The following is a 12,097-nucleotide window of genomic DNA, read 5'->3' on the forward strand; positions in this document are numbered from 1 at the left end:
TTCGTTTTCGCAGTCTTTTTACTTCCTGTAGGATCTTCTAAAGTAAATACAGGATATAATCCTTTCACTAACATGGACTGTCTCCATTGTTTCATTTGTTTGTCTCTTGTCTCTTTTGGAAATCCGGGATAAAACTTACTCCAATTCCTGTTACTTCTGGGTCTGTCTCGCTCAAAAGCCTCAGTTTCCCATTCCTCTAATGCCTCATATTGTGTTAATCTAGGTCTGGGATCTATTTCATTCATATGAGTTCTCAAATTGTACAGAACTCTGCTGTTAAACGTACCATTTTCTGGAAATGCTAAAACACCATCATCTTTAGTGTACTCCATCCAATTTTCTAACCACACACAAGTGTGATAGCCCCTTTCAACCATCATGTATGATGCGGGCATATTTGGTGGTGGAATATTAATTCCTTCTCTTGTTTTAATTGCTTTATCTTCATTGAAAAAGTTCTTAAATCTTTTAATGAATGACATTTTTCTTTTCTCTCTGTACATGATATGAGGTCTTCCATTTATATACTGTTCTTGTGCAAACCCTAGATATTTTATATTGGGTCTACCTTCTACAATCGGACCAATATGCCACATATATTTTAAACCAAAACCTTTAGGATGACTCAATTTGTTTACAAAATTACTTCCAATACCAGCGTGTCTTCTATTTTTCAGTCACCAATCAAAATTTTGAATTCAAAATAAATCCAACCAATAGTTGCGCGGCTTTTCTCGTGAGACTAGTTCTCACGCTCCTGTACTCACCTCTCCTTTACAAGTATTATCTCAGCTACACACCCGCTGTCTCAACCAATACCTGCGCGGCTCTGAGTGACGTCAGCGCAGCTCAGCGACTGACTCCCTCCTTTGCAAGGTAATACGAAAACTTAATGTCTTTCACTTTTAATGCAGATTTTATTATTCAACAACGTAAAAACATTTGCCACTGTACCTGAGTGACTAATTCAAAGAAAAGATAATTTTACTCACTGAGAGTAAATCTGTTTCCGCTTACTCTTCACTCACTACAAGTAGTTCCCTTCCGTCTACCCTTCACGCAAACATTAGGGAACCTGCTACTCCTTCGGACTTATCCTCTCTAGGATATTTTAAAGCCAAAGTTCCACCAGTGAACCCCTTTGCTATTAATCAAGCTCAGAAGAACCTGCTACTCCTTCAGTGTGACCCTTTCTAGGTGATATCACACCAAAAAATTTGCTAGCGAACACTTGGCTATCAATTAAGAAAATCCCCCAAAATAGTGCTTCCGGTTCTACCTAACCATGCACTTACTTCCTACAAGCAAGTGACCTCACTGCAGTGTGGCTTCTACTTACCACCCGCTATTCTGCCCCCAGGGATTCCAGACAAAACATAAAACAGGTACGAACTAGTCTTGGTTAATACATAAAATCAATACAAGTCAATATTCATCAATACAGTCAATAGTCAAACTTAACTAACTACCTACCTATCTTAACTAATCCCTAACCTTTCCTCTGCTACCAAAAGAAATACTGATAGGGCGCGCAGGTCACCCAACTCTGTTTTACCATACTCACCTGGGCCCATAAAACAACATATGATTGAGTTTTCATCCGGTAACCTGTGCACTTTCCTCAAATCAGTGATTTATATAAATACGTTTTTAGTAACCTATACCATTGGCTTACCAATCCTTGTCACCGGTACCTAAAAGTCCTAAAGGATCAGGGAGTTAGCAAGGAAATAGGTAGAAAAAAATAACATTTGCACTCATATAATAACCACAAAATCGGGAACAGTTTAAACTCTTTATCTAAAATTCTTTAAAAGTCATAATCCAAACATTTGTAACCAGAAATATTTCAATCAGGAAAATAACGATTAGAATGAAAATATGCAAAGATTTTATAAAGCAGTCTTTACGCATTTGACATTAGGGTGGGAAGAGAGAAGGAAACAGTACAATGACATACTCACATAGAATATTTACCTAGAATGGTATGAATAACTAACCCTGGCCATGGGTCAGTTAGAAGAAAGAACCCCAAAAGTGCAAGTGCCAGTAAGACAACAGGTGCCGACCAGAAATCAGGACAGGTGCAGCCAAATTGGATCAGGACAGGACCACCACAGGCTAAGACGGGCACCCACAGTTAAAGTTGCTACGCCAACACTACAACACTCTCTGCAGCTAACAGCCTAACCCCGATTGGGTTATCGAATCTTCCGTCAGAGTGTAAGTGTAAGGATCCCCAATTTTGATTGGACAAATAACGGGGAGAAATCATCACACCAGACTAAAAAGAAACTTTTATTTCTGAATATTCTATTAACGTTCCCGCCCATCAAATTTAATTTTCCCATGCATCTTTATCCCACCCAACAATGGATGTTCTTTAAGAAATACAATGTTAACAAGGTTTTCTTCCGCTTGGGGTCAGGAGGTTATATTCCCAGGTGCATCTTCTAGTGTGCTGTAAGCTTGGCATTGCTTCAATGTCAAATGACTTCAGCTCCTTCTGGAGTTTGACATGCGCAGTGTGGGTTTTCAAGATGGAGTAATAACACCTCCTAGGCCCAAGATTAACGTTACATGAAAAAATAGAGAAGAAACAGTTTTAGAACACAGAATAAATGAATGTACTGTATACCACATATCTCTACTTTATTCCCATTACTTAATTTTTACTATTGCTTTAGAAATTAGGCAGAATGAACAGCTTAGCAAAAGCAGCGATGCAAGCTTCTTGCACGTTATTGACACAGAGCAGGCATCTTAATTCTAGTGCGCAGAAGCAAAAGTTTCTCACCAAAGCATAGAGTACGTCATGTCACATGAGTGTGACATACGCATGCGCAGAAGAAAATCCCGCGTAGCAGCGGCCATTTTAGTGCAAGCGAATTATTGTTAGTAGAAACACATAAGCAAGATTCTTGTAGATACCCAACATGTCGCGAAATGCAATATTAATAAGACAAACACAGTTAATACATTTTGAGTTATTAGAGAGGGTTGAGTACAAGCAAGTCGCTTTACATGCGCAACCTTGCTCCATCAATATGGCCGCTACATGCACACAAGTCATAAGAGTCGTGGCGTCTGTCGCTTTCACAAACAAGTCCTGTGCAAAGACAACAAAGGACTGTCATGCAGCATCAACAGCAGAACTTCCTCACGTTCTCTCGTTACACAGCTCAACGTGAGCAGATTTGAAATCAACTGTTGCTCGAGCCACTAACAGTCAGCCTTTCACTTAGCATAAGGCTTTAAAGGTAAAAATATACCTTTCAGTGATCCGACGTGTGTTATTGAGTGTTTATATCAAGTATTTTCATCATTGCGGTCTCTGTGCAAGTTTTCTTTGGGTAGGGGAGAGGCGTGACCGATCTTCTCCTCTGTCAAAAAAGTAATTTATGGTCTGTCTTAGCGCAGGTCACTCGTCCCCAAATGTGAGATTGACAATCACACTGAACACGAAGCAGTTTGGTGATTCTTTATTTCGGTACACAGTTGTACAGAGACTTATGAGCCAGCCGCAGTGCTGTGTCCCTATACTTGTAATTGAGCAGACACACAATGATAGGGTGTGGGCTGCGATGGGCGGTGGTCTGGTATCAAGAGTTCTATGAGCACGTTACACCACAAATGTTGTTGTGAAACTCTAGAAATCAAACAAATCTTCCAGGAGGTGGTCAACGAGAGTATCTGTGTGGCCCATATCTGTTGACTTCGCAACTCACATGATGCAGATATTATTGTAGCATGAGCACTCCTCAAGGTCTTATGCCGCAACTTTGAATATGCACTCCAGTTTTTCCAATCGTTTCACAGTTGTCGTTGCTCCATCCTAAAGACCAGAGATACGCTCTTCAGCACTATCCATTCTGGTGGCCTGTCAATCTAGGCTTTTAATCATGAAGTCGAATGCATCAAATCTGGCTTCAATTGAGCAAAACCCAGTGTAGATGATATCCATGATGGCAGCAATGGTCTGCGAGGCCTTTGGACCAGCATCTCTTCTAGACCATTGGTGTCAGAAAGGGAGCCCTGGAACTAGTTATGCGACCCCCAGCGCCCCGCCACACCCCCCACGTCCTGATGAAGTCCCCGTTCAAAGGCACAACGGTTACCTACCTATTTATTTTGGGGTCATAACTTTCCAACAGCCTGCGCAACCAACATACAAGATATTCATACAAGCGCATTGAGCAATGTTCATATCTCCTTGGATTAAACAAAATGAATGTCTCTCTCTGTAGCTGGCTCTATGGTGAAGCCAGGGTTTAGTAATTGTATTCATGCATAGCCTTTAAGTTGTGAAATTGCATTTTATATTGTGTTTAAACCTTGCACATTTTCCTCTCCCTTCACTACTCACCCTCACACTGCTTGGGGCACTGATTTACTATGAGGATGACGAAACAATATATTCATTACGTTCTGTACTTTGAAACACACTGTGATTAAATAACAAGTGTGCTTATGCAATATATGTATTTTTGTGTATATTTTTCACTATTTCTGATTTAAATTGTTTATTACGTACTGGGACCCCTTTCTCTATGTACCCTGGAGCAGGGCAGGCTTGGATTGTTCAACAAGTAGTTTTGGTTGTTTGGGGTCGGTCGAACTCATCCTGCAGTCTCGTGAGTAGAAGCAGGGGGCTCCACCAGTAAGTAGCAGCATAGGGTGTGTGTGGGTGTACTTGTAAAGCGCGCTGCGACTCCATGGAGTATCCTGGCGCTGAAGACCGCTGGGGAACCCGTCCTGGTTTTCCCTGTGAGATGGTCCCTTTCTGGGTATCTCCAAGGTGAAACCAGGCATCCCCGGCGTCTGTGGGGGGCCGTTGTAGAGATGAGGCAAGCTTAATGCCCAGAGTTGCCGAGTATGTTCCCTGGTTAGAGTAGGCACCGAGGCGAGAATCATCGAGTCCGTTTTGACCCTGGTCCACGGCCCTGCCGCGTCGGGAATTGAACCCTGGTCCCGGGCCGTTCTCTGCTTACGGGTGTGTTCTTGCGTTCGGGTTGTGCTGGGTCCGTGTTACTGGCGGTGCTGTAGGTTTGATGGCAGCGGTGACAGCTGAAGGGTCCATGGGTGTTGGCCAGTAAAGCTAGCTTGCAGTAGTTGTTGCGGCCTGGGTCGAGTGCGTGGAGTGCCACTGGGTCGTAGTGTTGGCGGGGCAGAGATCCAGGGTTCCTGGCGCTGGTCGTAGATGGGCACAGACGGGCTTACCTTTGGCGCGGCTGCGCAGTGGCCGCCATTAAGTAGGGGCCTGGGGAGTCAGGAGTAGGGAGGGGAGCTGGATTGGGCAGGTTGCACTGGTCCTGCTTCTGGGGAGGGGCCGCAGGGGCAGCAGCAGCGGGGGAAAAACGGGTGGAAAAAGGCTGAGCAAAAGGTCAAAAAGAGAGGGGAAAGTGCCAATAAGGCAGCAAAAGGGTACGCAGAGTGGAGGAAAGACACAGAGGAGAGTGCAAAGGGGAGGTTGAGATGAGGGTGAAAAACCGAGGAAAGACACAGAAGGAGAGTGAAGGGGGAGCTTGAAATGAGGGAAAAAACGAGTGAAAAAGGAGGCGAGACACAGAAGGAGAGGGGAAGATAGAAACGAGGGAAAAAACAAGTGAAAAGGGAGAGAAAAGCAGAGCGTTAGAAAGGAGACAGCGGTCCACTGGACCACCAGGGATGAGGCGCAGGTAAAACCTGCGGGTGGAGGAGGGCCTCGAACATCAACACTCAAGATTGCAGGGGCTCGGGGGAAGGCCTCACTTAATGGTGGAACTGCAAGGGAGAGCAATTTCACTGACAAAAAGTCATGCTAAGTCCAAATGCATGGCAGGTCCTTCACTGTTAGAACGGCAAATCTGTGGAACTCTCTGGCCTCCCATATGCATCTGATTGAGTCAGAGTGTGAGTTCAGGAAAATCTTGAAGACTTGGTTCTGAAGCCAAGGCTAACTCCACTGTGGGGCTGAGCCTCAGCTCCAAATACCATTAAGCGCTGGGACACCTCTGTTTGAGGTAGCTATTGCGCTCTACACATGCCATTATTATTATCTCATCGCTAATCATCATTTGCCTTACCCATTCCAACTTTCAAATAATGGTGCACAAAACCAACCTCGTAACATGGTACCACAGCCAGGCTTTCTCTGTTCCATAACTTTTCATTGTTTGTTTGCACCACACTTGGGGATATGCAGTTCACCTAGATCAGGGATGATAACTTGGATTCTCACTTCTGAACATAACCAGGATTCTTTCTTCTGAGCCAACTCCCTATCTTCAATTTTTCCTCACAAGTCAGATTACATTTCCCTTTATACTTTCCCTGCACCAGTTTCCTCACATTCACCACTTTGTATACTTGTCAAGGATTGATTTCAAATCGCTCCACCCAATCCTTTTTCAGCTTGGATCCTTGCATATGCCCTCTCAAAAGCACAAAAGGAGACACCACTATGCTGGTATTGGAATTTGTTCTAATAGCCCACAGCATACCATCAGTTACACACCAACAATTGGTTTGTATCAACGATAACTGCACCTGATCTTTCCAAGTGGTGTTAAAGTGCTCAACCATGCCATTATTTTTGGATGATATAAAGATGTTCTGACATGTTTGATACCATGCATTTCCAAAAACGCTCTCATCTCTTTTGAGACTAACTGTGTCCTGTTGTCTGTGACAAGTTCACTGGGACAGCCCTCTCTAACACATTTTGTAGAAAATGTATTAATGTTGTGTGTTGACATACTTCACAAAAGTAACTTCAAGCCACTGTCATATATTCAATAAGCACAGTAGTGTAATTAGAGGTTTCACCCAACACCTTGAATGGGCCCAGGATAATCAGACCCAAGGTTGAACCATGGCACCAGGGGTGTTTCAATGTGGAGTGACTGATGACAGCTTAGTCACCTGTGACTTGTAACTTAAAATACGCTTCTCTTCCATCAGCCCTTCTTTGAATCAGCAAAACCATTAAACCATCATTACTAGCATCCTCTATAATGATACTTGATTTCCTGGTATCAAAAGGTTTTAATGGCTCAGCTGACACAATGTCTGCACTCACACCATCAAATGTACTTTAAGACTCGCTACTCCATACGTACGTCACACCTTTCTCAGCGGCAACTCCTCCACTAAGGTGGCAGAGCCCAGCCCCACTGCTCTTTGAGCAGTGGAAAAAGGTAAAATGAAATGATAATAGCATTGTTATTATCATTTTATTTTTCCATAGCGAGGAAGGTGGGACGGGCGGAACTGATCTCGGCTGTCGTCACAGCCAGCAGGGGAGGAGTGGTTGGGGCACTTAAGTGTGCATGCCAGTTTGGCCGGTCAAACAGTCATGCACACTTTGCTTGTTTCCACCAGCTGTATTGTATAATCTGGGTGGAGAACATGCACAGGCCCATAGTCCCAGTCTGAGGGCCAAACCACAGCACTTAGACAAATCACGACCTGCTGTCATGGTGAAAGAAGCATTGTGATAGACTTAGGGGAGCCTGGGTGTGCTTCCTGCAGGAACAGAAGAAGACGGAGGCGTTGTGGCTGCCCGCAAAAAGTTGTCAGTTTTAGTTTATTTTTCTATCCTCCCGCCGCACCCGTACTACTTGGTGGCAGGCGCCCCTTACCTTTCTTAAGGAAACCTCCTAATTGTGGTTTTTATTTGGGTGAAGTGTGGAACAAATTTGATAAAATTCAGTCAGTCCCCAGAAAGGGCGTACACTTCTTCAATCGCTTTAAAAATGTTCATTTTCAGCTATACTACTTTCTGGATTATGTGACGCCCTAAGTAGTCCCTCCACCTCAAATTTGTAAATCCGCACCCGCTTCCGACAGAGCGTGAAAGATGTGGTGCCTGCCTTTCCGGAAGAACCTGACACATTGGACCCACTGCATGCCTTGTTACAAGTGGACAACCCTCGGCACATCATATCCCTTCTCTACCGACATGCGCGATATTCGCCGCCCTCGAGCCCATTTCGGGCCAGGTGGGAACGGGATACAGATTTAAATATAGCCCTGACGGATGAACAGTGGGAGCTAAGCTGTGCGCAAACAGAGACGGTAACCGGCAACAGTAGGTTGCACCTCATTCATTTCAAATTTCTGCACTGTCTATACCATACCCAAGCTAGACTCCATAGGTTTCGCCTTAGCGATAGTGATACGATGCGGCCAGGAAGAAGCGGGGTTTTTGCATTTAGCGTGGGAATGTCCCTGGGTGATGGCCTACTGGACACAGACATTTCAGGGATTGTCAACCATGATTGGTAGCCAGGTAACACCATGCCCGCTCGTAGCTCTGCTGGGATTCATACAGAAATCCAAACAGCACACAAAAAGTTCCTAGCGCTGGGGTTGCTGCTGGCGAAGCGACAGGTGGTGTGTAGGTGGGGGAGGGGTTGTGCCCAAAGATTTGCTTCACGCCATGTCTACATGGCAGGAATACATGCACCATTATGCAGACATGCCCACCACCAAATCGCTCCCAAAAGACATTTGGGACCCACTCATCTCATATCTTCTTGTGCAGCAGACAGATCAGGAGGAGGGGGAAGATGTGCCGGAGAATGGGCCCTGCCCCCTCACGAGCAACCACATGAGACATGAACTGGTGGACCGGGGTGCAGTGGCATTCGGCCTTGGGGTAGGAAGAGGCAAGATCATATTTATAGCACTTAACATTACTGGGTGCTAGGGGCGGGATGCTATGTAATTCTACTTGTGATGTTTTATCTCCGAACACTGTTGTGACCTCCTGAATGCCACAGGTTATTGCTGCTTATCCATATATGCTACTGGACTGCATAACCTTGGACTGGATAACTCTACATTACTTTTTGACCTGTATCTAGGGGTTTGTTGGGGAGGGGATAAGTTAGTTTGTGTTCCTATTTGCTGAGGAAATTGCACTACATGCATCATTGATGCCTGAGCTTGGATTGTGGCCTTTTTTCAACATTGTTGTACTGTGCAATACATCAATAAATGTTTTTCAAATAAAAAAAAAAAAATTGTAAATCCCGGTCCTATATAACCCCAAACACTTTCACGAACCTGGCATCATGCTCCGCTACATTATTCAAAATGCCATCCTGAAAATACAATACTTCCTCGATCTTACTAAACACCTCAGACATAAGGCTATGGATCACAGAGGACGCTAATGCTAAACCAGGTGGCATTTTCTTTTGTGAAATGCTCCTTCTGTTTTAACAAGAGGTAAGGTGTTTTGAAGGACCACATGCCGATATTCAACTGCCATATCGAGAGTCGTGAAACACTAGCTCTAATAGGATATAAAACATCTTAGATATGTTTGGTAGGGGCTCTCATTTAATCCAAATATTACGGTTTAGATTGTGTTGCTTTACATATATGCGCAATGAGTTGTCACCTCTAAGTGACAAGACAACCAGGGTCATTCACTCCCACCTTTCGACAAGCCCTATAATGTGAAGTTTAGACATCTTGTCTAATTACTTCCGCAATTCTTCCCTTATATACAAAGGTGCTCTCCGCACCATCTGAACTACAGGTATGGCATTTTATTAAAAACATTTTTTTTGCTGAAATCGCTCTAATCTACGTAAGTATTCTAAAAATACATCAGGAAAATTGCACACCCACTGATTCACTGATTCACTGATGTTGCATTCATACATCAAAATTTCTATCTAGAGATCCTACAATAAAGATGATTCGAGTTCAGAATTATGTCCAGTTTTCCATGAATATTCCAACTACAAAAAATTGATTTCTCCCTTGTGATGTACAACACTCTTTTTCCTTCAAATTCTAACACTCTGTCAGCCTCTCCACCAATATTCTTTAAATACCTCTGGTCCAAGCAAGGTAAATAGTACCCCTGAGTCAGGCATAACATGCATTTCTATGCCATTAATACGAATATTGCAATCCAGTTTTCTTTTTGATGACCTGAGGCAAACTACATGCTTCTCACACCCTTTTGCCAGCACTGCATTCCCTGACTGTTTCCTCGGTAATGCAAAAAGGCGAAAACACCATCATCCCAGTTTATTATCTCTTCCTCCACACTAATGTTTTGTTTGTACATTCTGGCATACTCTTGCCATTGCACTTGTTTGAAATATCTCCGGACAGTTCATTGCTGTAGCAATATGGTTTTGACCACCATACCTAAAACTTGCACTAGAGTCATTATCTCATCTGTCATCTTGTTACTCAAGTTGATTTCCCTGCACTCTTTTTAAATCTTTACAGACATCCTTACCTTAGGAACTTTTGATCCCTTTGCAAAACAAGGTTTTGACTCCTGCAGATATCTCTCTGAAATACGTTTCCGAGTTTTCTATGGTCCTAAACCTCTCAAACTTTCTTATTGCAAGTTTCCTCAATCAATTGATGTCTGTAAGAAAACACCTATTCTTATATTGTCACCCCCCAAGTTTACAGACTGACGCTGCTGTTTTTTTTTTTTTACTCTTACAGTGCACTGAGGAATGTTAACTAGACTTCTGTGCCAGTGTCCTAACCTCAAAACGTATATGATGAATTGACTTATAGCCAATTGCCATAAGCTAACCTACTATGTGCCCCTAGTATATGGTACCCAGGGCAGGTAAGTAAGGTAAACCAGGGACGGGTTGTGGCACAAGTCTCATTGTATACAGGAAGAGCAGTTTCGAACTGCTAGCAATGGCAAAGCATGGCCTTTCCCTGCATTATGTGTAAGACACCGCTAAGGCAGGGTGCAGCATATTTCACGGGCAGAACATGTATTTCACATATTCTGACAGTAAGAATGCAAAACTGTTGTTTTTACTGCGGAAGAACTTGGTCGACCCATTGACAAAGTGAAAGGGTTACACACTGAACCCCTCAGCTTTGCTAACCATTGAATGGTGCAGCCAAGGTTGATACTCCAAGGTATCAAACAACTTGTTACATTAAGCCAGAATAGATTCTGTAGTGTAATAGTTTGTGGTGTGCAACTTTTACAAAGTTGCCACTTTGTTGCCTATAGTCTTTCGTGCCCTTAACGGTTGTACAAGGAGTCTGCACCAGAGACAGTTTACTACCCTTCTGGGGAGACGTGCTAAAGACTCCTAGGAAAGGAGACAACAGAAGCCTGCACTGGAGAGGGGTGTTACCCCCTCCTCCTGCAGGAAGTCACATGGGTGTTAGCCCAATAGGCAAGCTTCTAAGGAGATGCAGCATGTGAAAGTCAAATGGAAACACTTGGGAGGGGGCTGCTCCATTGTCTAGGTAGACAGGCTGGCACTAGGGACAGGAAAGGGCAAACTAGAAGTCAAACCGGTTTCTCTGGGGTATGTAACCCCCTTGGAAACTACACCTTTGGGTTGCACTAGGGCCAATTGTATGCGGAGAGAGGGGTTCTGCCATGTTGAACTGGACAGAATGATGCATCCTGGGATAGCCAGATGTCAAAATTCCCAAGACGTGATCATGAGGGAGGGAACCTAGTAGCCCATTGGCTACTGACTGAGTCTACACTGAGGGTACTATCTCAACATAAAAAGGGCTCCCCAGGCACCCAGAACTCCGATCTCAACTGTACGATGGACCGAAGAAGGACTGCCCTGCTGCAGCAAGGATCCAGCTAAGAGCGGATGCAGAGCCGCGGACTGCATCTGCTGAAGCTGGTGGCTAGGAAAGAAGGGACTGTGCCTGCGATGTACTGCTCATGGAGAAGTCGTTTCTGAAGCTCAGTTGAAGCAAGAGACTTCAAAAGTCAGTTGGCTGACCTAATGTTTGCAGCACAAGACCACAACAGATGAAGAGGCCCGCTGGGACAAGTTGTTAGCCCAGATTCTTCACACTGCCTTCAACCACGGCTGTGGAGCACCAGAGACCAGGACCAGATGCTCAAAGTTGCACCCAAGGCTGCTGGACCCAGGAGAGTTCTCACAGCGCAGTTTGTTCGCAGAGAAGGCAAGTTATCACTCAGGGAAGGATCTGGTTGTGACTGTGGTACCCAGAGACTGCTAGTCCAGTGGTGACTGGACTTCAATAAAGACCAAGAGGACTTCGAGGGACATTGACCCTGGGGCCAAGACCACCTCACCCACTTTGTGGATCGAGAAGTAGCAGCAGCTAC

Source organism: Lissotriton vulgaris, chromosome 6, assembly GCF_964263255.1.
Source record: "Lissotriton vulgaris chromosome 6, aLisVul1.2, whole genome shotgun sequence".
NCBI classification, from domain to species: domain Eukaryota; kingdom Metazoa; phylum Chordata; class Amphibia; order Caudata; family Salamandridae; genus Lissotriton; species Lissotriton vulgaris.